Raw genomic sequence first — 23,566 nt, 5'->3', positions numbered from 1 at the left:
GGCTCTGCCTTGAGCTGTGCAAATTCCATCAGTGCCAGCAAGCAGAGCTTGGGGTGAGGGGCAGAGGGAATCAGCCCAATTCCTGCCCCAGGCAAGGGACCCAGGTACATTGTCCACACTTTGCCCAGCAGTGTTCATTTGCATTTCTAAAGCTCCTCTGCAGGCTGTCTGGAATGAAGCTTCTCTTCCAGGGCAGCCATCTGGTGAGTCACATGTGGCCCTCCAAGAATATGGTTTTTTAAAAAAAAGTATTAACTATTTATGTTCAAAGTATTACAGTTAAATCTCTTCGATTTTGCAAATGCCCCATAAAGGAGAACGTGGAAAAATCCAGACCAAAACTTGATTCTCACACTTCTGTCCCAAACCTACCTGACAATATAAAGTGGGAATATTATGAAAAATTTTTCTCATGTTGTAATTTTGTCACTGAAACCGCCGGGAAAACAAAAACTCTCCAAGAATCACTTTAGTGTTAGAGAGTCAAAGCATTCCATGGTTCTGGCCAGGATGTGAAACAGAAATAATTTCTTTCACAAATAGCCCAGCTGTGCAGAGAAAATCATTCCATGGCATGTGAGTTTTACTAGATTTTTCCTAAACTTTATGTAGTCTGAACCAATCTAAATCCACTGCTTTAATGTTCATTGCTTCCAAGTTGTGTAAGTTTTTAGTATTTGGTTTCCTGTTGGACCCGGATTTCTTCCCCTCTGATGTGAATTAGGTCTCCACACTCCTGGATTTCCTTCTCAGCCTTTTCCAGCCCGGGTGTCTCCAGCTCTGCTGGAGGCAGTGCCTGGGGTAGTTGTTGGTTGTTGTTTGCTGCTGGGTATTCCCAGTCTGTTGGGATGTTAAACTCATCTCCATTGACTGGTATAACACCCTTTAAATAAAAGCTTTAAAATTCATTTCCCAAAGGCAAAGACAAACCAAGCCTGAGCAGAGAAATAAGATTTAAAAGGATCAAAATCGGTACATTTTGCATCAGTGCAATGGCAGGCAGCCCAGAGTGTGGGTGTCAGTGAGCCCCAGAGTGGAATTGTGCCGTGGTGTTCCCCAGCAGCTGTGGCAGTGCAGGCCCAGCCAGCGCTGAAGCTGCAGCAGTGGCAGCAAGGCTTGGCCCCAGTGGCTGGAGAAGGCAGAGGAGGGTGGCCAGGATTGCAGAGGATTCCAGGCGAGGATCTGTGGGCAGGCGCAGGGGCTTGGCCCGAGGATCTGTGGGCAGGCTCAGGGGCTTGGCCCGCTGTGGAGCCCTGGCTGCTGCTGCGTTGCCTTCAGGGCAGGCTCAGGGGCGGCCTCCCATCCTCCTGCTGCAGGTGGGAAGTGCAAATCTCCGGGGCTTCAGAGCCCTTGAGGCCAGGCTGAGGGGTCCCCCGTGTTGAGCTGTGCTGGCGGCTGTTTCTGGCCTCAGGGACACTTGGCATGGGCTCCTTGGCCACCAGTGGTGCTGCTTTGCACTCCTTAGGCAGGAGCCGATGTCCTGGCTGGGTGTTGGCAGCAGCAAAGTGCCTGGGCAGGCTCAGTGCCAGCCCAGCTTGCTGTGGGAGAATGTGCCTTGATATCTGCTCCAGTGGTTGCTGAAGCAGTGAGAATTGCTTTTGCCCCCGTTAGGTGCCATGGTGTCAGCAGAAGATGTTGAAGCCTTCCTGCTCAGGGCATTTCAGTGCCAGGCTCTCACACGCAGCCACAGCTGGGCGGGTTGAGCTGAGCATGGGGCGGTGACCTGCGCTGTGTCTGATTCCCCTTCCTTCCCTCCGCTGGAACAGGGTGTTGCTTTTAGACACCACTTGTACTGGTTGCTTCAGAGTACTTTGGAGAGGCTCCATATCTAATTTTCCCTATTTTCCTGGGGCTGCCCACACTTCTGGGTTCACTTCAGATCGGCCTCATCAGACATTTGACACAGAGGTACAAGAGAACCAGCCTCTGTATCTCTTTTTATAATAAAAATTTGTGTTACGAGTTTAGTGATCAAATCCCTTCCCAGTAAATTATGATAACAATTAGGAGCAAATAAAAATTCACGCATTTGAAACCCATCTCCCGGATCTACGAAAAGTGATTGAATAAAACCATACATCTTTCCCACTTATCCCCTCACTAATGAAACATATTTTTAGCATTTTCCCACCTTAGATCTAAGATTCAGAGTGGATTTAGAGGCCCCTGTGTCCATCAGGAAATGCCTCCTCTCAATGCAAACCCACCCTGAATGTTCTCAAGGGCTCCAGTGTGGAGGGTCCCTGGTGTGATGGGAGCTGTGACAGCCCTGCCAATCCATGTCCATCAAGGGGTAGACTTGCTGGTCCTGAGGGTGCTGCTGTCTGTGCTTGCAGTGTCCTTGTGCCCTGCAGCTTGAGCCCTGGTTCCTTGCCAGGGGCTGTTTGGGTGGGCCCTCCCCTGCCGAGGAGGGCAATGCCTCTGCCAGGTGCTTGTGGCCGAGCCCATGCCCTGGATGCTGGGGCCCCCTTGGGCCCTGGGGTTGATCCCTAAGGGGCTGTAGGAACTGGGCCCTGGCCTTTGCCTTCAGCTTGGCCTTTTGCTGCTCCCTTCTTGCATTCACCTGCTGTGCCTTTGTGCCCAAGTGCTGCAGGGCCTTCTTCTGCCCCTCCTGCAACCCCCCCTCAGTGCCTGTGGGTGCTTGTCTTGCTTTACAAGAGAGGTGTCTGCCCAGGAAGGCAGAAAAAGCTTCTCTTGGAATGAAGAATGCAAACCGCCTCCCTCTTAATTTCCAGATTAGTGAAATCAAGGGACTCTCAGGCAAAGATATGGGAATAGGAATACCAGTTCTTTACTAGTGTGTGTAATAAAGCAAACAAACACCAACAGCTGCGGCACTGACAGCAAACAGAGCCCGGACCCAGTCCCGGCCTTTGGGCTGCGGCGCTTTGCCCTTGGGTGCAGTTCCGGGCACGGCCGGCAGGGGCGCTGGTGGCTCCCGCGGGGCGGGGCAGCGCATCCCTCCCATGGGAACCTCTCTGAACGGAAATAGAGCAATCCCTTCATCTAACTCTTTCACTTTTTTACCTTCTATAGCCTTTCTCCTGTGTTTTGAGAAAGAATTTGGAGAGGGCTGTCTTTTAACTGAGCTCCTAGTGTTTTGAAAAGGTGCTTCCTGTAGAGAGAGAGAGTTTCCCTGAACAGCCGGAGCTGTGGTTACCAAGGGGACGTAACTCAGAGCAGGACGGGGTCAGGGGAGGATATCCCGCCGAGGCTCGGTCAGAGTGTGAGCAGGGTCTGCTGCCGGAATCGGCAGAGGGGGATCTTCCCGTGGAGCCCGAGGCGGAGCGTGGGTAGCCCCCACATGGCTGATGGCGGCTGATCTGGCAGCTCCCGGCAGAGCAAAGGCAGGTGGGAGAGCCCGGCAGCAGCGGCGGTGCCCAGCGCAGGTGGCACGGGCAGGGTAGCCGGGGATGGGATGGCTGGGACTCCCCCTGGGTGCAGTGGGCACGGTGACCTCGGAGCAGGCGGCAGGACAGAGCAACCCCCATCTTCCCCAGCATGGCCGGCAGAGCGGCCGCGGGCCAGGCAGTGGGAGCAGGGCACACAAATTGAGCGACAGCTCCGGGGCAGGTGGAGCTGCCCTGGGCAGTGAGGCCGCGCCTGGGATGGAAACCGGGGCAGGCGGAGCTGAGGCGGGCAGCGAGCCAGGACCCGGGACAGGCGCCTGGGCCGCGAACGGAGGGGGCAAGACCTGCAGAGGATCCCACTCTCTTTCTGATTTTTCCTCCTGCTCCTCTCCCTTTCATTTCCCTTTGTCTTTTCTTGTTTTTTTCTCGGAGGTTTCTCATCCTTTAAAGATTTTTATTCTTCTAAAATCTCCTGTCTAACATATGGCATATTCTCTTTCTTTTAGATTAAATGGGTTTTTTTACAAATAAATCCAGAGCCTAGCAAATCTAAACTTCTGCTTGGATACTTTGAAATGGCCGATGAGCTAAGTCATGACCTCCTAATGTTGTTTCTCTCATCACTTTTTCATTTATCCTTTGGCAAATTAAGCATCTTTCAGTCACTTGCTTTGCAAATCCAAAAATCCCAATGCACCCATAGTTCCTTAAAAAATGATCGCACAAAGCTTGAGTGCCCCAGTGGGTTTTTTGATGCATGTCTTCTAATATTTTCCTAGAAGCACATTTTATTAAGTAATTGTCTTTCATCATGAAGTTTCCATTTCCCTGATTTATCTTGTTCATTTCCTGTCTTGTTTAATTCTTTTTTCACAGCTTCTCTAAACTTTGGAATTTGTGGGTTTTCCTCATTTGAAGTTAATATTAACATAACTCTTTCAGCTCCATTTTCTGCTGCATCCTTAGCTTTGTGATCTACCAAATTATTTCCTCTTCTTTCTGGTGTCTTTCCCTTTTGGAGTTCCATAATATGTACTATAGCTATCTCTTTTAGGTAATTGGAATGCCTCTAAAACCTCTAAAATAAGTTCCTCATGTACTAGTCCTTTTCTTCTTGAATTAAGCAATCTTTTTCCTTTCCAAATTTTTTACAGGTGTGTACTTCTCTAAAGGCATACCTTGAATCAGTATATATAGTTCCTTTATTTTGTGTTTAATATTCTAGTGCTCTTTTTAAAGTATATAATTCACAAGTTTGAACTTACAAGTTTAAGGTTAATTTCCCTTTTTCCATAGTTTGCACGTTTTTCCCATCAACTACTACATACCCTGTATTTTCTCCTTTTGTAAGGAGGCGTATCTCTGTTAACTAACATAACTCCCAAAGGATTATTTCTTTTTTTTTTTTTTCCCTGTATGCAACTTACTGGTTTTCTGTCTCATTTTCAAGATCTTATCTATTAATCTTCTTCCTCTGTTTTTCACATTCACTAACAACGTAAATACCACTTTTCTTTCAACTACACACAGAAAAATAAAAAACTTTTTTCTCACACTGCTTTCATACACTTCCCTCCAAGGAGATATAGTGAAGCTTAAAATACAGAATCTACATTACCTATATTTTCATTCATATACATTCACTCACTTTTATTTCTCACTCACTTCCACACATTCTTTCCCACCCTCAGGACACAGAGTGGATCCCTGTTGACAGAGAATCGCGGGTCCCTATGGCCCCCCCTCGCCTTGGGGTTGGCCTCTGGGTCTCAGTATCTCCGGGCCTCCTGGGAGGGCCCTGACTGCTGCCTCTGGTGCCGTTCACCTGTGAGGCTGATTTGTGTGTCACTCACACTCTTTAGCCAGGGCCCCCTCACACGCCCTGGGGACAATGGCCCGTTTGCAGGTCACCTGTACCTTATGCCACAGCCCCCACACCCAGGAGAACAATGGCTTATTTGTGGGTCACACACTCCTCTTTCCACAGCCCCCCTTCCCACCCGCCTGGGAAGCTGAGGCTGATTTTGTGTGTGACTCACTCTCACACACAACAAGACAACAATAAGGTATCTTTTGTTATAAATGATCAAATCGAGAGCCAAACTTATAGGAAAATTTAGCAAAGATTTATTAATTTGTCTGCAAGACAGAAGTTCGGTCATCTACGCTACCACAGCCAAGGGTCAGCATCGAGCCCGGGTTCAGTGCTGGGTGAACACGGATCTGAGCTCCGAATGTCAGAGTCTCCCCCTGTTCACAAATGCTGCCTGACGCAGCGAGTTCTTTTACAGTTTATTCTGCCCGAGGCAGAGATGACAGAATGTTCTAGCAGGTTTTAATTCTGGATGCTCTTGGGCTCTCTTATCCCTCAAACCAGCAGATTTTTTAGGAGCCCCTTTTGTCCCGTTTCCTAGTGGATTGGGCTCGGAAACTCCTCTGCTCCCTTCCTCGGAGGGTCCAGCCCCTCTCTGAGACCCAGTCCCAGTTACCCGGGGGATTCTCTCACTCCTCTTATCACTTGCTGTGTCTCTTTACTGGCTGCTTCCCTCGAGGAAAGTTGGAAACGCAGCATGGCAGACTCCAGCACTCACTTGGCAGGTCTGGGAGAACCAGTCCTTGTCTCATTCACAGCCGAAAGCAGGGAATGAGGGGAGAAGGGAGCCCAGGAGCCCAAACAGCCCCAGCATCCCGAAATGGGGAGAGTGAAGTGGGGGGAGCTTTTGGCATTGCTGGGACTGCCAGCAGCCTGGGCAGGGTGGGCACCGGGCACAAGGGGGACCCCCAATCCAAGCGTGACCCCGAGCAGCTGGGACAGGGGGGAATCCCTGAACACCAGAGGGGAGGGACCAGGGACGGGGAACTCCTGGGAGGCTTTTTCAGGGCTGAATCTGGGTGTTTGGGAGGTTTTTCTGGAGCCCTGATGGCCAGTGATTGCAGAGATGGACTTGGGCAGAGCGACCTTCAAACTCAGTGTGTGTTGGGGAAGATGAAACAGGAAAGCCTTATAAATGCGATTGTCTGGCAAAAGATTTTGTGAACATAAAAAGTATAAGGAAGATTGAAATGAAAGCAAGCTTTGAGATACCTCAGTTATTGAACAACTGGAAAACAATGGTGTGGCCCAACTGAAGGTAATCCCCTTTTGATGAAACAATTCCCTCTGCTTGCAGACAGATCCAAGGGTCAGAGCAGACCCCACTACCTCAATAGAAAGGGTCCAAAGAGGAGTTTTTAGGGTTTAAAATGTAACACAGTATGGTGATATAATGATTTTTACAGGCTGTATGTAAATGCTGTAGGATTTGCATCTGGTACCAGATTGGTTAGTGAGAAATAGAATATTCAACAAAGAAGAAAATTTATTGTATTGTAACGGGACCCTTCCTCTCTTACACTCTTCTCCTCTTACTCTCTTACCCTCTCACCCTCTCTACCCCTCTCTTCTCTCGGCCCTGCTCCGAGCTGTGCCTGGCGGCTCCAAGCAGGGCCCTGCACCCAGGCCCTTTGCAATAAACCCCAAGTTCCACGCCCTGGCTGCAGAGATCTCTCGTCTCCGTCCATCCCAACCGTCCTACCCCCCGACACTCCTACAAACGCGCTCATCCCTTGTTTTCCCCAAACCAGGATTTCCCATTGCCAAGGCCTGGGAGGCTGCGAAGAAGAGGAAGATGCCCCGGGACACTGAGGCAGGTGAGGAGGAAGTCAGCGCCCCTTTCCCCTCTGTGCTGCTCCATCTCCCAGCCCAGCACGGCCCCGGCTGCAGCTCAGCCCTGGAGGGATCTCCTTGCCCTTGCCTGTGGCACGGAGGCAAATCCCATCCTGTCCTTGTCCTTCCTCCCCCAGAGCAGGAGCTGAGCATGGAGAGCAGGGAGGACAAATGCCCGCGGCAGAACCTGGTGGAAGAGGCCGTTTTGAGCGGCTCCACGGCGCAGGAAGCCAACGGGGAGGAAAAGCCCCGGAGATGCCGCACGAGGAGGGGCTGCAAACGCAGCCGGCGGGGATCTGAGGGGGAAGCAGCCAGCCTGGGCCGGGAAGGCAGCCGGAGATGGAGCCAGAGCTCGGAGCTGGTGCTCCATGAGCAGCTCCATGATGGGGAGAAACACCACACATGTGGGGAGTGTAGGAAGTGCTTCAGGTGGAAAGGCGACCTGATCAGGCACCAGAGGATCCACACTGGGGAACGGCCCTATGAGTGTGGGGAGTGTGGGAAGAGCTTCAGCCAGAGCTCCAGCCTGAACCAGCACCAGAGGATCCACACTGGAGAAAGGCCGTACAAGTGTTCCCAGTGTGGGATGTGCTTCAGCCGGAGCTCCAGCCTGATCACGCACAAGAGGACCCACACTGGGGAGAGGCCCTATGAGTGTTCCAAGTGTGGGAAGGGGTTTCAGGCCAGCTCCCATCTCCTCCAGCACTATCGGATTCACAGAGAGGAGAGGCCCTTCCAATGCCCCGACTGCGGGAAGGGATTCAAGGACAACTCCACCCTTGTCAAGCACCGGCGCATCCACACTGGGGAGAGGCCCTATGAGTGTGATAAATGCAGCAAGAGGTTTCAGACCAGCTCCTGTCTCCTCCGGCACTATCGGATTCACAGAGAGGAGAGGCCCTTCCACTGCCCCGACTGCGGGAAGGGATTCAAGCACAACTGCACCCTCATCAGGCACCGGCGCATCCACACAAGGGAGAGGCCCTATGAGTGTCCCCAGTGTGGGAGGAGCTTCTCCAGCAGCTCTGACTTGACCCAACACCAACGGAGGCACCGGTAAGGGAAGCCCTGTGAGTGCCCCGAGTGCGGGCAGAGCTTCGTGCGCTGCTCCAGCTCCATCCCCCACTTTGGGCACAGCCCTGGTCACTCCCATTCCCTGTGATCCATGTTGAGAACACAGCTGGCTGCTTCTACTTTTAATTTCACCTTAATTTTTTTCTATTCTCCATCTCTTTGCACTGCAGAAGCCCAGAGGAATGGATCTGTCACCTCAAAACCACTGAAATCCCAGTGAAAACAGCTCAATCTTACCCCAAAAAGAGCTCAAACCCACCTCAAAAAACTCAGTCCCACGCCAAACTCACTCGATTCCACAGCCATCAGGCTGAGATGAGGTTGGGAGGTGATTTAGAGTCGTGGGGTCTCAGTTAGAGTGGTGGGATGGAGATTGTGTGGGGCTGGGTGTGTGGGATGTATTTGACAGCAAATAAAACTCTGAGACTTACTGATTTCTCTCCCGTTCATGTTCAGTCTGTTGCAGTTCTATTTGCAGAGTGCTGCCTTCTCAGCTCATTGTCTTGGTGTCCCCTTTTCTCTCCCGCCACTCTTTGCTGTCTCTGTTTCTCTCTCAGTGTCTCCATGGATCCAGGGACCACCAGAGACCCTCCCTATATTTAATTGCCTCAGGGACCACCCAATACTCTCCCCTGATTTATTGCCCCAGTGACCACCAAAGACCCTCCCCTGATTAAATTGCCCCCTCCCCTAATTTAATTGACCCCTGCCACCAAAGACCCTCCCCAGATTTTGTTGACCTTTCCCTGATTTAATTGACCCCTCCCCTGAATTGACCCCTCCCCTGATTTAATTTACCCTTTCCCTGTTTTAATTCCCCTTCCCCTGATTTAATTGACCCCTGCCCTGATTTAGATGACCCCTCTAGGGTCCCCACAGACCCTCCCCTGATTATTTATTATTTTATTTCCCAATTAGTATTTCAATTCCCAGTCCCAGGAGCTGAAGTCCTGAAGGCTGGTAGGGAAATGTCTCTGTAGGATTTTGCTCCATTTCCCTTCAAGGGCAGGAACATCTTTTCCTGAATGGGAGCTGGAACTGCAGACTTTTGGAATGTGTGCAGGGCAACACGGACTGGGATCAAACATGGACTAGGATCAGATAGGGGTTGGGATCAAATATGGACTGGGATCAAACAGGGACTGGGATCAAAGAGGGACTGGGATCAAATAGGGACTGGGATCAACTATTCACTGGGATCAAATATGCACTGGGGTCAAATATGGACTGGGATCAATTATTGATTGGAATCCTACAATGTAGGATAAACTGGACTGAGGTTATATAGACTGGGATCAAATATGGGCTGGGATCAAATATGTAATTAGGATAAAAAATGGACTGGGATCAAATATGGACTAAAATCAACTATGGACTGGGATAAACTGGACTGGGATCAAATCAGGACAGGGATCGACTTTGGACTGGGATCAAATATGGCCTGGATCAAAAATGACAGATTTTATGGACTGGGATCAAATATGGACTAGGATAAGCTATGTACAGGGATTAAATATGGACTGGCATCAAATTTGGATTTGGATCAAATGGACTGGGTTCCTGCAGACTGGGATAAACTGGACTGAGATTATATAGATGTCGTGGTTTGAGAGGAAGTTAGTTTTCTGGGATATGAAGTGGTCAGGCCAATAGGTGCTTGTCGGAGAATGACTTAATGTGGAGGATTTTATTGAGTTGGTTAGCTGAGAAAGGCCATACTGACTTAATGCCGCTGGTTAAGCTTGAAAGGGAGGTCAGCAGTCTCTGATTCAGTGACTGCTGACAGGCAAGAATACCGGATGGCCTTGCTGCAACATGAAGAAAGGGAGGTGAGATTAGTCCTGAATATCTGCAGAATGTAACAGAAGAATAAGCACAAGAATGTAGAAGTAGGTGTAGTTGCTGATATGTAACTAACCAATCCTGAGCTCAACTTTTGCAATATGTATGAAGCTTATTAAGAACTATATTTAACCCGCCGTATTCGATCAATAAATCGGACTTGGATGAACCAATTGGTGTCTGGGTCTCCTTCCTCCGACAATGGTGGAGAATGCGGGCAAAGGCAGCATTCTGAACGTTCGCTCTTTTGGATTATAAATTCGCCACGGTCGGGGAAGTTGGGTGAGAGTCCTTGCAGCCGGGACGGTGCCGGATTTTAAAAGCACCCTTGAGGATTACAAAAGGTATCTCAAGTCTCTACGTGTCGCAGGAAGCCTGGAAGGGCTGCAACAGCGCGCGCTGATATATAGGTATGGATAGGCAAGCGACATACGATTCCTTCTCCTCATATTTAGAAAGGCGAGGAGTAAAAGGGATAGATTTAAAAAAGGAATTACCAGGGTTATTAGCTTATGGTTATTCTAAAAGAATTTTTGCTAACCCACATACAGTTCATGAGATAGTAGAGTGGAAAAAGTTTGGGGATATCCTGTGGGATGCAGTGTTAGATGATGATAAGTCAGCAAAGAAATTTGGCAAGTTATGGCGGGTGGTGTATAATACGTTGCTTCAGCAGGTCTCTGAGAGAAAGGCAGCAGAAAGGGCGACAGAAGCTCATAAGAGGAATATAGGGTATGGTCGTGAGGATGATCCCTTAGCACCTTCTGTAACTCAGATACTTATGCCTAAGGGTCCCCAGCAAAATGGTGTGGAAAATTTTCCCTTAGATACAGTGGAACCATCTGCACCCTTCCTGTCAGAGGGGGAGGGCGAGTTGGATGGTGGAGGTAAGAGCAAGCCAGCTTTGCCTCCGCCGCCAGCTTCAGGCGGGTCGGATGGTGGGGGTGGGAGCAAGCCAGCTGCGCCTCCGCCGCCACCTTTGCCTCCGCCGCTTCCCCCGAGCGGGCCGCCTCCGCGGGGGGGCCACTTCCCCCGCGCGAGTCGTCTCCGGTTTCACTGTCAGCTCCAGCAGCGGGGGGGGTCGCTTCCCCCGCGCGAGCCGGCTCCTGCTCCACCGCCTTCCCCGTGCGAGAGCTCGGTCTCGGTACCGAAGTGCCAGCAGCATAGCACCCTTAAAAAGTCAGATCCCATCCCGGGGGCACACAGTGACCTATGGGGGGAGATGGCTAAACAGAGGAGGGAAGCTTGGGCTGCTGTGGCAAAAGAAGTAATGCAGATGGGGGATGGCGAGGCGGTGGAAGTAGCTTCTAATCTTGCATGTCCGGTCACATACACACCACAGTATGATGCACAGGGGAACCTTACACTTAATATAGCGGAATATACTCCCTTAGATTGGAAAATGTTAGCTCAATTACGTTCTATGGTTAGTTTGGAGTAAAAAGTGAACCTGTTAAGCAAATGCAAGAGTGTTAACTACTTTAGGGGCAAATTGGACTATTGAGGAAGCTTTAGAGCGAATGGCATTAATGCCAACAGCTTCACAGGCATTTATAGCAGATACTTTAAAGGAATTAGGATTAGGGTTACAAAGGCAAGCAGAGTCTACTCAGAATCAGGTGTTAGCTGCTCAGGATCAGGTGTTAGCTGCTCTTGCTCCTCTCCGAAGCGGCTCACTGGCGGACACGCAGAGCTCGAGACCATTCATCAAGTGTTACTGATGCGGCAATGAGGGACATACGCGCCCAGACACAAGTTGCCGCCGTGACATCGGAGACATCAACTGCTGCCGTAACATCACTGTCACCTCCTGTCTGCAACAGCAACAGCAGAGAGCCGCGGTTTGGATTTATCAGCAGCAGTAGACGTCACACTAATGACGAACCGGCCTGAGAGGATACAAACTGGAGTAAAGGGTCCTCTTATATTAAATGGATAAAGATGTGGAGCATTGTTATTAGGACGTTCTTCAATAACTATGCTGGGATTATTTGTATTGCCTGGTGTTATCGATGCGGATTATACAGGGGAAATACAAATCATGGTTTACACCCTTTATCCTCCTATTAAAATAACAAAAGGACAACGCATTGCACAATTAATACCACTATCACAAATGACATCTGGTATACCATCATTTACTGGACAAACGCGGGATGAAAAGGGTTTTGGCTCTACTGGTGTTACACTTTTAACTGTGGATTTACAAAATAGACCAAAACAAAAAGTGGAAATTACCCATGGACATCAAAGCATAACCCTTTATGGATTATTGGATACAGGAGCTATTACAGCTTTTACAGATGCAGGAAAGAAATCAAGGCGTGCTGCTGTCACCTGGCAAGAAAAAGGACAATGGAAGCATCAACTTCTTACAGCAGATCCTGCAGATAGTTTACAAACTTTGGAATTGTTAGCAGTAGTATGGGCAATGTCTAACTTACAGGAGCCTTAAATGTGGTCACAGACTCTATGTATGTTGCCGGAGTAGCCAGACGAATAGAGGAAGCAGCAATTAAGGGAGTGAATAATAAACGATTGTATGAGTTATTGATACAATTAAGGAAAGCTTTACGAGAGAGAAATGCAGTGTATTCTGTGATTCATATTGGGAGTCATAAATGGTCTGAAGGTTTAGGAGAAGGGAATGAACGTGCAGACAAATTGGTTACTTTACCCATTGATAACTCTTGTCCTATTGACAAGCATACATTGGCCAGAGAAGCACATAGCAGATATCATCAAAATGCAAGAGGGCTTGCAAAACATTTTGAGCTGAGTTTATCAGAAGCTAAAGCCATTGTTAGAGCATGTCCAATATGTAGTTATCATAATGAGGGAATAGGTTTAGGCATGGGAGTTAATCCTCGAGGTTTGGAAATAAATGAAAAATGGCAAATGGATGTTACACAGGTACCTAGATTTGGTAAAGTTAAGTGTGTGCATGTCACTATAGATACATATAGTCATTACATATGGGCTACGGCTCAGGCAGGAGAAAAAGCTACACATGTTATCAGGCACCTGTTAAGTTGTTTTGCTGTCATGGGAGTCCCAAAGAGTATCAAAACAGATAATGGTCGAGCTTATGTGAGTGCTAGGGTCCAGAAATTCTTGAATCAGTGGTCTGTTAGGCATGTGACAGGTATTCCACACTCTCCTACTGGATAGGCAATAGTGGAAAGAGCAAATGGTACCCTTAAGCAGTATATTGAGAAGCATCAAGATTTAACAGACCCACAATCATGCTTAGCTAAGGTTCTGTATGTGATCAATCATTTATGTATTTTTGGGGAAGACGATATCCCTCCTGCAATTAAACATCATCCGAGGTCAGGTCAGGAAATTAAAACTCGACTACAGGATTATGGGAAAAACCTGCAAAAGTATTATACTGGGGTCGGGGATATCTTTGTGTTTCCTCACCTACAGGACCTTTGTGGGTGCCTGCTAAGTGGACTAAACCTGTTTTTGATGCAGCCTCTGGTGGACTGTCTCACGGAGGAGGACAAGGAGCTACTGGGGAAGAAACTGTTTCTAGTCCTACGACCACTACTGTTACAGTTCAAGGGACACTTGAAAGTGTTGGACAAAGCACTGACACGTCACTATCGGACGGCCCAGGAGCCGATTGGTTTTATTGACTCATTATCAACTTTTCGTTTAACAAATCCAGCAAAGGAACATTGCCTTGACTGTCACGATCCACATTGTGCTGCCTGGATTGCTCTACGTTGTGGGGGTTGTGATAATACTTTTTGGATAGAACAATCATTATTATGGGATTTGTGGTGTCACATTTGTAAGCACGAGCACACGTGGGGTAAAAGCTGGCAAGATGAATTAAGGAGACGAACAGGGCTAAATGCATATGTAGCTTTAAATCTTTATGAGTCTCCTGAACAAAAAATTCTTGCTTATTATCAATGGGAAGTACAATGTGTTGTAAATAGAATTGAGGTTCAAAGTAAAGTCACGTATAGTCTCTGTAAGGTGTAGAAAATTAGTACCTTTAACACAACGTTCGATTGTAGGGTCCTTCAGAGGGAATCCTGAAAGAGCACTAGACTGCTGCATTGAAAAGTTGCAAAAATTAAGTTTGCAAGTAACAGTACCAGTAAAGTTAGGAGCAGCAAAACTGAAAGCAGATAAGAAAAAGAAGGTAAGATGGGGAACAACCTCATCTAAATAAGGCTATTAGTGATTGCTAATTAGCTTTCTATGATTAGGGCAATTTCACATCTATGGGACTCTGCCTTGTGGGATGATGTAGCTCCATGGGACCCTGCTTCGTGGCATGCTATAGGTGTTGAAGAACAAGAACAGCGATTACGAGATAAGATACATTTTGTATTAAAGAAGGAGCTTGAATTGGTAGCTGTATATAATAAGAAAGCTGAAGAGGCTTTGCAATCACCGCCATTGAACTGGTTGGATTGGATCACACAGATAAATTTTAATACTGATCCTTTCCTATATACACTTCCTTGTTATGTTTGCAAAAAGGATAATAATAAGTGCTATGCTTGGGTAGCTTTGCATTGTGCTGATTGCAATAAGGTTTACTGGTATTCACAGAGGACAGTAGGAATTTTATGGTGTCACCCTTGTTTTGGGAAGTGGATTTGATATTCTTTCTGGTTTAGATCTCTTGAACAAAGTACTGGCCTGCCAGGAAGGGCAGGATTGGAGCTTTTTGAGAGTGCAGAACAAGTGGTTATAGCATATATTAGATGGAAATTACAGCAAGTACTTAGAGAGCTTGAAATTACTACATCCTCACACATCATAGCAGCTCGCTGTAAAGCTGATTTGCTTTTAAACCTACCTGATGCTATACCTGTAAGCAAGGATGCTGATTTGGAATTAGATCAGTGTATTCAGAAATTGACTCAGCCTTACAATAGACATTCTAACAAACCAGGGAAAAGACAACGAAGAAAGGAAAAACAGAGAAAGCAGAAAGAAGAATGAAGTTTGTTTTTATACTGCTCAATGCTGTAGTAAGTGAAGCGATAGGGATAACACGTTTCAGTCAGCCAAGAGAAAATCTATGGGTAACACTTGCTAAACAAATTAACCAATCATCGCTTTGTCTTAGTCTTGGAGGAATTACTAATCCATTTCGAACATGCTTGGTAGGACTTCCAGTGTGGTCTCCTGGAGAATTTTGCAGTTTAATAAGTAATCGAACTTTATGCATGCGTAACATGTCTAACATCACATTGCCAGCACAGCAAGGATATACTGCAGGTCAGAGTGATGGCTATCGCCAATGCTTACTAATCCAATCACTTAACACCTCTTTGCATTCTCCTCCTGAGGAATTGGATCTTTTTGGAAGTGCAAATGCCAGTATGCCTAACACTACAGCTGGAGGATAGTTTAGTTTCAAACCCTTGGATGTTCAAAATTTAAATCAACCTAAAGACACATGGGCCACCTTGGATTCATCCCTGAATTTGAGTGAATTCTCTCCACAGCATTACAGTCAATGTAACGGCACAAACATCACGGCACCAATGAAATTACCTACAGGAATATTTCTAATTTGTGGAGACAGGGTGTGGAATGGTGTACCAGCTAAACCACAGGGTGGACCCTGTTATTTGGGAAAATTGTCCTTGTTTCACCCTAATCACCCTAATGTATCCTTGCTAATGCAGCTCAGTCAAACATCAAACAGGAAAAGGCGTAGTATACATGACTTGGACTGCAGCCAGATTGGAGATCCAAAGTTTTAGAGTACATTCAGACAAGTAGTAGTTTCAACTATCTTACCAGGAGGATCTGCCAATAAGGCTATGAATTTAGCAAAACAATTAGGGTGCTGGACAAGAAATGAGCTGAACCAGACATCCCAAATTCTGGACATGATGACTGCAGATGTGCAAAGTGTTAACCATGCTGTTTTACAAAATAGAGCTGCTGTAGATTTTTTGCTCTTAGCACAAGGGCATGGATGTGAAGAATTTGAGGGAATGTGTTGTATGAATTTGTCTGATCATTCGGTGTCCATTCATACTAAGATAAAAGAACTACAACAGGGACTTCACAATCTCAAAGAAGAAGAAGGTTTAGGAATTGACGAATAGCTTAAAGGCTTAGGGCTTGGACCATGGCTAAGGAACATTGTGACATATGCTATCGGCTTACTGGGTGTGATCTTAATGTTTTTGCTTATTTTGCCTTGTATTTTTACTTGTATTCAAAACATGGTCAGTCGTATGATAGCAAAAATGCAAACTAATCTCCTTGCTTAAGAAGAAAACGGGGGAAATGTGGAGGATTTTATTGAGTTGGTTAGCTGAGAAAGGCCATACTGACTTAATGCCGCTGGTTAAGCTTGAAAGGGAGGTCAGCAGTCTCTGATTCAGTGACTGCTGACAGGCAAGAATACCGGATGGCCTTGCTGCAACATGAGGAAAGGGAGGTGAGATTAGTCCTGAATATCTGCAGAATGTAACAGAAGAATAAGCACAAGAATGTAGAAGTAGGTGTAGTTGCTGATATGTAACTAACCAATCCTGAGCTCAACTTTTGCAATATGTATGAAGCTTATTAAGAACTATATTTAACCCGCCGTATTCGATCAATAAATCGGACTTGGATGAACCAATTGGTGTCTGCGTCTCCTTCCTCCGACAACTTAAAGAAAAAGGCCATGAGACATACAATTGAGAGAAAAGTATAGGGGAAAAGTAAAGCAGTTTCTAACAGTTCTCAGCCTTCTGATTTGTATAAACAATTAGACTCTCTCAGGCATCATTCTATAAACAATGGAGTTCTCGAGCTGTCTTCCCATAACAAGCAGAACACCGTCTCTGGGAAGGCCTGCCATCCTGAGAGCAGATGTAAAAGTTTTGGGAACACTGGTTTCTGTTTTAGTTTCTGGTTTCTGTTTTGGTTTCTGTTTTTGATAAACAATTGTAGGTATTCTAAAACAAAGGGAGTGGTTAGAAATTTCTCTGTTAGCCTATCATGACATTGGATTACAGAATATTCATGGCGTTCGTTAGCACTGTTATTTAAGGTGATTGATTGATCAATAAAGTTGGAGTTCGATGCATTACCAGGATGGTCGTCTCCCCTTCATCTCCAACAGGTGCTCACATTTGAATACTGGCACCTGGTTTGGCCACTGGGGACATTGGATACGCCTCTGAGAACTCAGGGGTTAAAAAGCAGAGCACTCCCGGGGGAAGCTCTCTTGGGTTCCAGCGAGGGAAGCAGGTCGGGCCTCCCCTGCCCAGCTCCTGGCTGGTTTGGGGCTGGGTGAGGTAGGCCTGGCCCGAGGATGGAAGGGTGGAAGAGCCCCGAGAGGCATCGGGCAGCCACACCTGCCCCCCAGGAGACAGAGAGAGACAGAGCGCCTGTGCCACCGTGAAATTTGATATCCTGTGCTGGCAGCACAGCCCGGCTGGGGGAGAAGGGCGGGGGGATGCAGCGAGAAGGGGTCCGGCAGCTGTGGGAGCTTTGGGCGGGCAGAGGCCGAGCTTTTAACCCTTTTTTGGACAAGGAAAACTTTGCAGAACATTAACCTTTCCTAGAAGAGAGATAAGAGATGAAATGGAGGAAGGAAATGTGCAAGTGTGAAGGTCTGGGCAAGTGAAAGATGTCGGGAGAGTAGAGAAGAATCTTAGGTGAGAAGAGATGATGGAGTGGCCTTAGCTGGACTTTTCTTGTGTAGCCATGGACAGAACCATGTTTCCTGTGACACAGAGACTGCATCCAGGGGGAGGCAATGGCTCAGAGCCAAGAGGGTTCAGTGTTGGTACCCCTCGGCCCCAGGGGGTGAAATTTGGGGGGCACAGGTGTCCCAAAGGTGAGACTGTGCCCTTTTTGGAAGGACAACCCTAGAAGCAGCTCTGGTCCATGTGCAGTGGTGAGAGCACTGGGCATGGAAGGAAGATGTCACAATGTTCTCCAGGCAGTGCCACGAGTGACGTGGAAACACACAAGGTTTCAGCGGTGTTTCCTGGGGAGGCCTATGGCACAAGAAGGACTCCTCTCCCCTTGATGAACTGAGAATTGATTACCTAAAGGGTGGTGATGGACCGAGAGTTGGTGATTTGGAGGATAGATGTATTGGAAATCTGGTGGGAGGGGGAGGAAATGTTTTTGGAAAGTTTTCATTTTCCCTGTGTGTTTCTTGTTACTTAGAGTTGTAGTTTAGTTAATAAAGGTTTCATTTCTTTATTTCTAAGTGGGGGCCTGCTTTGCTTATTCCTGGTCACATCTCACAGCAGACACCAGGGAGCACATATTTTCATGGGGACACTGGCATTGTGCCAGCATCAAACCATGACACCTACACTGCCAGTTGGCCTTTTTCCACCTCTCCAGCCATCCCCACAGAGCATTGGCTACCATCCATGAATCAGTGTAGAGGTAGAGCTTTGGCCATTTCTCTCCCTTAGCATTGTCCAGGCCCAGCTGAACGGCTTTGAGTTCTGTAAGTTGACTTGATCCACCTTCTCCTTCAGCAGCCTCTGCAACCTGTCATGTGGGGCTCCATACGGCTGCTTTCCACTTCTGGTCCATCCCTGCGATGTGACAGGAACCGTCAGTGAAAAGAGCATAGCGCGTTTCCTCTGGGGGCAGTTGGTTATAGGGAGGAGCCTCTTCAGCCCATGTCACTGGTTCTTGTTGCTCTTCATCAGTAAGACCAAAGTTCTCACCTTCCAGCCAGTTTGTAATTATCTCCAAAATCCCAGGGCGATTCAGGTTTCCAATACGGGCGCACTGTGGGATAAGAGCAATCCGTTCACTCCATGTAGCGTCAGTGGTGTGGTGGGGGGTGGGAACCTTTCCTTTGAACATCCACCCCAGCACCGGTAGTCGGGGTGCCAGGAGGAGTTGTGCTTCTGTGCCAATCACCTCTGAGGCAGCTTGGACTCCTTCATAGGCAGCCAAGATTTCCTTCTCTGTGGGAGTGTAGTTGGCTTCTCACCCTCTGTAGCTTCGACTCCAAAATCCCAGTGGTCGGCCTCGAGTCTCCCCAGGCACCTTCTGCCAAAGGCTCCAGGACAAGCCATGGTTCCCGGCTGCAGAGTAGAGCACGTTCTTCACCTCTGCTCCTGTCCTGACTGGGCCAAGGGCAACTGCATGAGCAATCTCCTGCTTGATCTGGGCAAAGGTTTGTTGCTGCTCAGGGCCCCAGTGGAACTCGTTCTTCTTGCAGGTGATCAGGTAAAGAGGGCTCACAATCTGACTGTACTCAGGAATGTGCATTCTCCAAAAGCCTATGGCACCTAGGAAAGCTTGTGTTTCTTTCTTATTGGTGGGTGGAGACATCACTGTGATCTTGTTGATTACGTCTGTAGGAATCTGATGCCGTCCATTAATAAGGCCTCCGATCAGCCTTATCATGAAGCAGAGCCTTGGTGCTCAGGATCTCAGTCCCTGAGGAGGGACCGGGTGCCCGAAGCCAGCTCAGGCCAATGCCGCGGGGCTACCTTTCTAGCAAGCCTGGTGATATTCAGCTCTATAGTGATTAGCAGCTCTTAGGACCTCAGCTCTTTGCTTGCTGGGTAGTGGAGCCCCAGGCTTGAGGCAGCAGCAGACGGAGAGAGGAGAAGGAGAAAGCAGAAGCTGTTCCACAGAGAAGGCTTTATTTGGGGGTCCGCGAAGGGTCTCAGCTCTTCTTCTTCTGAGCTAGTAGGGTACAGCATGCTACTTTTATAGGCTTGGCAAGTATCCAAACTTGACCAATGGCAAGGGATTAGGGGGACCATAAAATGACCGATAGGTAAAGGCTACCATGGCATTGCCTCACATGGTTATAGGGATAGGTTATAGGGCAGATGTCCATGAGTCAGGAAGCTTCCTTGCTGCTGTGCCAGCATTCCTTTTGTTAGATTCTCCATGGTGCTTTTGCTAAATGTATGGGGTTTACTACAGTCCATCTTGCCACTTCACTGCCAGGAACTGAATCTCACGAGCTGGTCCCTTTACCTTGACTTTCTAATGGCAAAACCAGCTCCCAGGAGGATTTGGATGATTTCCTTCCCTTTCTCAATCACTTCCGCAGCTGTGTTCCCCTCACACAATGATGTCATCAATATACTGCAGATGTTCTGGAGCCTCACCCCTTTCTAGCGCAGTCTGGATCAGTCCATGGCAGATGGTGGGGCTGTGCTTCCACCCCTGGGGCAGTCGGTTCCAGGTGTACTGCACTCCCCTCCATGTGAAAGCAAACTGCGGCCTGCATTCTGCTGCCAGAGGAATGGAGAAAAATGCATTGGCAATGTCTATAGTGGCAAAGCACTTTGCTGCCTTGGACACCAGCTCGAACTGGAGCTCTAATATGTCTGGCATGGCAGCGCTCAGTGGTGGAGTCACTTCATTCAATGCACGGTAGTCCACAGTCAATCTCCATTCTCCTTCAGATTTTCGCTCAGGCCAAATGGGGCTGTTGAAGGGTGAGTGGGTCTTGCTGACCACCCCTTGGCTCTCCAGCTCTTGCATCATCTTTTCGATGGGGATCACAGCGTCTCGAGTGGTTCTATACTGTCATCGATGCACTATGGAAGTGGCAATTGGCAGCTGTTGCTCTTCTCCCTTCAGAAGTCCTACTGCACATGGGCTTTCTGACAGTCCAGGCAAGCTGTTCAACTGCCTGACACCCTCTGTCTCTACAGCAGCTATTCCAAATGCCCATCTGAGTCCCTTTGGGTCTTTGAAATACCCACGTCGGAGGAAGTCTATACCTAAAATGCATGGGGCTTCTAGGCCAGTCACAATAGGGTGTTTCTTCCACTCATTTCCAGTCAGGCTCACCTCATCTTCCCCCAAAGTAAAATCCTGTGATCCTGATCCCCCTGTCACACCAGCAATAGAAACAGACTCTGTCCCCACATGGAATCCTTCCGTAAGCCACAAAGGTCCTTCAGGGAAAAGGACTCAATATTTGCATCTGATCTTGCACCTGCTGCTTTGACTCCTGATTTTATGTCAGGAGGCATTGAGGTTCCTTCTCCTTCATCATCATCATCATCATCATCCACTGGTCGATTGGTCTTGTCTGTGCATTTCCCACTTCTAGTACTGGCAGCAGCAGCCATTGGTTGAGGCTTATTTTCTGGTTTAGCTGCTGGCTTAGGCTCACTATCTGGTTTGGCTGCTGGCTTCGAGCCTGGGCTGTTGGCTGCAGCCTGAGTCACCGGGATAGTTGCTGATTTATCTCCCTGCCCCCCTGCCTCTGTCTGCTGCCGGACAGTATCTAGCAGTGAGCGATGAGCACAAGCCAGGGCCCAGCTGACTGCAATGACCTTCCTCTCCTTAGGCTCATCCTGGGACTTCTCTTTCAGATATTTCCCCACCTCATCTGGGTTCTGAATTTGTTCATGGGGAAAATCCCAGACTATAGGGTCAGAGAATTCCTTCAGGATTTGGCCCATATCCTCCCATTTCCCACACCACTTAGGATTTTCCACACCTGGGTCAACTCCTGAGTCAGGGGTCTCATCAGCCCGTCTAGAAATCTCAGCCCTCATCCTAGAGAAGCAGCAGGCTGTATAGACAAAGGTTACCAGATTGAATACCAGGAAGATGGTTTCTTTAACACTGAGGGGAAACTGAACATCCTTCAATAGTGATGCAACTGATACATAGGAGAAGAAGGAAAGCAGAGGCTGAAAGCCCTCATTCCCTCCTGCTCCTCCTGCAACAAACTGGATGCATAACCATAGCCACGAACCATTCATACCTGGAGCAGACCCCAGCATGTTTATAAACTTTTTACACATCATTACCACCAAGCCCAGCAGGATAGCTATTCTGGTCACTGCCCCTCGGCTATAAAAACTACATATTAGGGACAATACTAAAGCTATTTCTGGGTAAGAAAATAAACCTAGGGACCATAGAGGTATTAAAATCTCAAAAAACCTTAGGGACCAGAAATGCATGCAAGTCTTCACCCCAACAGACATTATGAATTCAAAAAGCATGGCTATTAGCTGATTTAAACGAACACAGAGTAATAGCAACCAAAATGCAGTCAGGATGGGCGCTAAATTTTGTCCTGGTTTATGGCAAATTTGGTAGAGAATCTCCAAAGGGGGCCCCTCTAGAAAGCAAACCCACACGGCCCCTCCCCCCAACCGGTTTGGGAAGAATTCCTCAGAGAGAAGTGGAAAGAACCTGTTTATTTAACAGGCACAGCACCCCCAGCACACAGAATGAACAATACTGGATGACACCGCTCTGAAAAAGGTGACAAATTCAGAAAGTCTCTCTTGGGGGTGGTTGCTCTGTTCTCAGTCCCTCCGGCGCTGGGGCAGCTGCTGCAGCCACAAGGTGCAAACTCTCGGTGTTCCCAGGTCCCAGTCTGGAGCAGGTTTGAGATGGTCGAAAAAGAGGAGAGGACAAACAGTCCAGGAAGGAATTTGGACTGTATAGCTAAATTAGTTAATGAGCAGGAGCAAAAGCAAGCAGAAGCAAGAGCAGAGAGAGAGAGAGCGAAGCAAAAAGCAAAAGCAGCAAAATCAAGATCCGCAGTCTCTCTGTGTCCCGCCAGGCTGATAAGAATACCCAAACAAAACTTTCAGTCTTCAGAGCCAGTCTTAAAGGCACAGAACATGATATCCAGCATTAACAGAACACATGAATGGGGACACAAGCATCATAACGTCACCCTAGGACACCTTCGAAATCTGGTGCAGGAGCAGTTGGACCAGGGTCATCTGGAGACTTCTACCAGTCCCTGGAACACTCCTGTCTTCTGCATCAAGATAAAATACAGGAAATGGACGTTGTTACAAGGCCTTCAAAAGGTCAATGCCATGATGGAAAGCATGGGAACATTGCAGGCGGGCATGCCGTCGCCTACCATGCTTCCCGCAAACTGGCCAGTCCTCATCGTGGATCTGAAGGATTGTTTTTTGCAATTCCTTTGCATCCTGATGACAGACCAAAATTTGCCTTCTCGGTGCCAGCAATTAACAATGCTGAGCCCACACAGCAATATCAATGGAAAGTTTTGCACCAAGGAATGCCAAATTCTCCGGCCATATGCCAATGGTATGTGGCCTGTGTCTTGTCTGGAGTTCACAAGCAGTTTTCTGATGCACGTCTGTATCATTATATGGACGACATTTTAGTGTCTGCATCCAGGACGAGCTGCTGAGGATTAAGCCTCAGTTGCTCAATGCTTTGTATTCTCATGGGCTGCAGGTGGCTCCAGAAAAGGTTCAACAACAACCTCCTTGGAAGTATTTGGGGGTCAAAATTCTGGAATAGACAATCCGACACCAGGAGGTGCAATTTGTACATTTGGTGAAGACACTGAATGATGCCCAGAAATTGGTAGGTGCCATCACTTGGTTACGTCCGTACTTGGGACTGACCAACACACAACTGTCTCCTCTGTATGATTTATGGAAAGGAGACAATGGTCCTGCTTATGCATCACAGAAGATGTGGCAGTTCCTGCAGTTGTGGGGTGTGTCACACAGGTTTGGTATCCCTCATGCTCTGACTGGTCAGGCTACTGTAGAAGATGCTTGTGGTACTCTGAAGCGGGTTCTTCAGAAACAAAAACGGGGAATGTAGGGTAAAACCCCACACAGTCAGTTGGCAAAAGCTTTGT

The 23,566-nt window shown here is 47.9% G+C and overlaps 1 pseudogene; it reads left to right on the top strand.

The window, feature by feature from the left end:
- LOC128945472 (zinc finger protein 208-like) overlaps window positions 1-23,566 on the top strand; it is a 294,561-nt pseudogene that overhangs the window by 50,075 nt on the left and 220,920 nt on the right.

Source organism: Melozone crissalis, unplaced genomic scaffold (genome assembly GCF_028551555.1).
Source record: "Melozone crissalis strain CALT ecotype California unplaced genomic scaffold, PUWL_Pcris_2 ptg000066l_1, whole genome shotgun sequence".
Lineage (NCBI taxonomy): Eukaryota > Metazoa > Chordata > Aves > Passeriformes > Passerellidae > Melozone > Melozone crissalis.
This window is presented reverse-complemented; position numbering and strand designations above follow the sequence as displayed.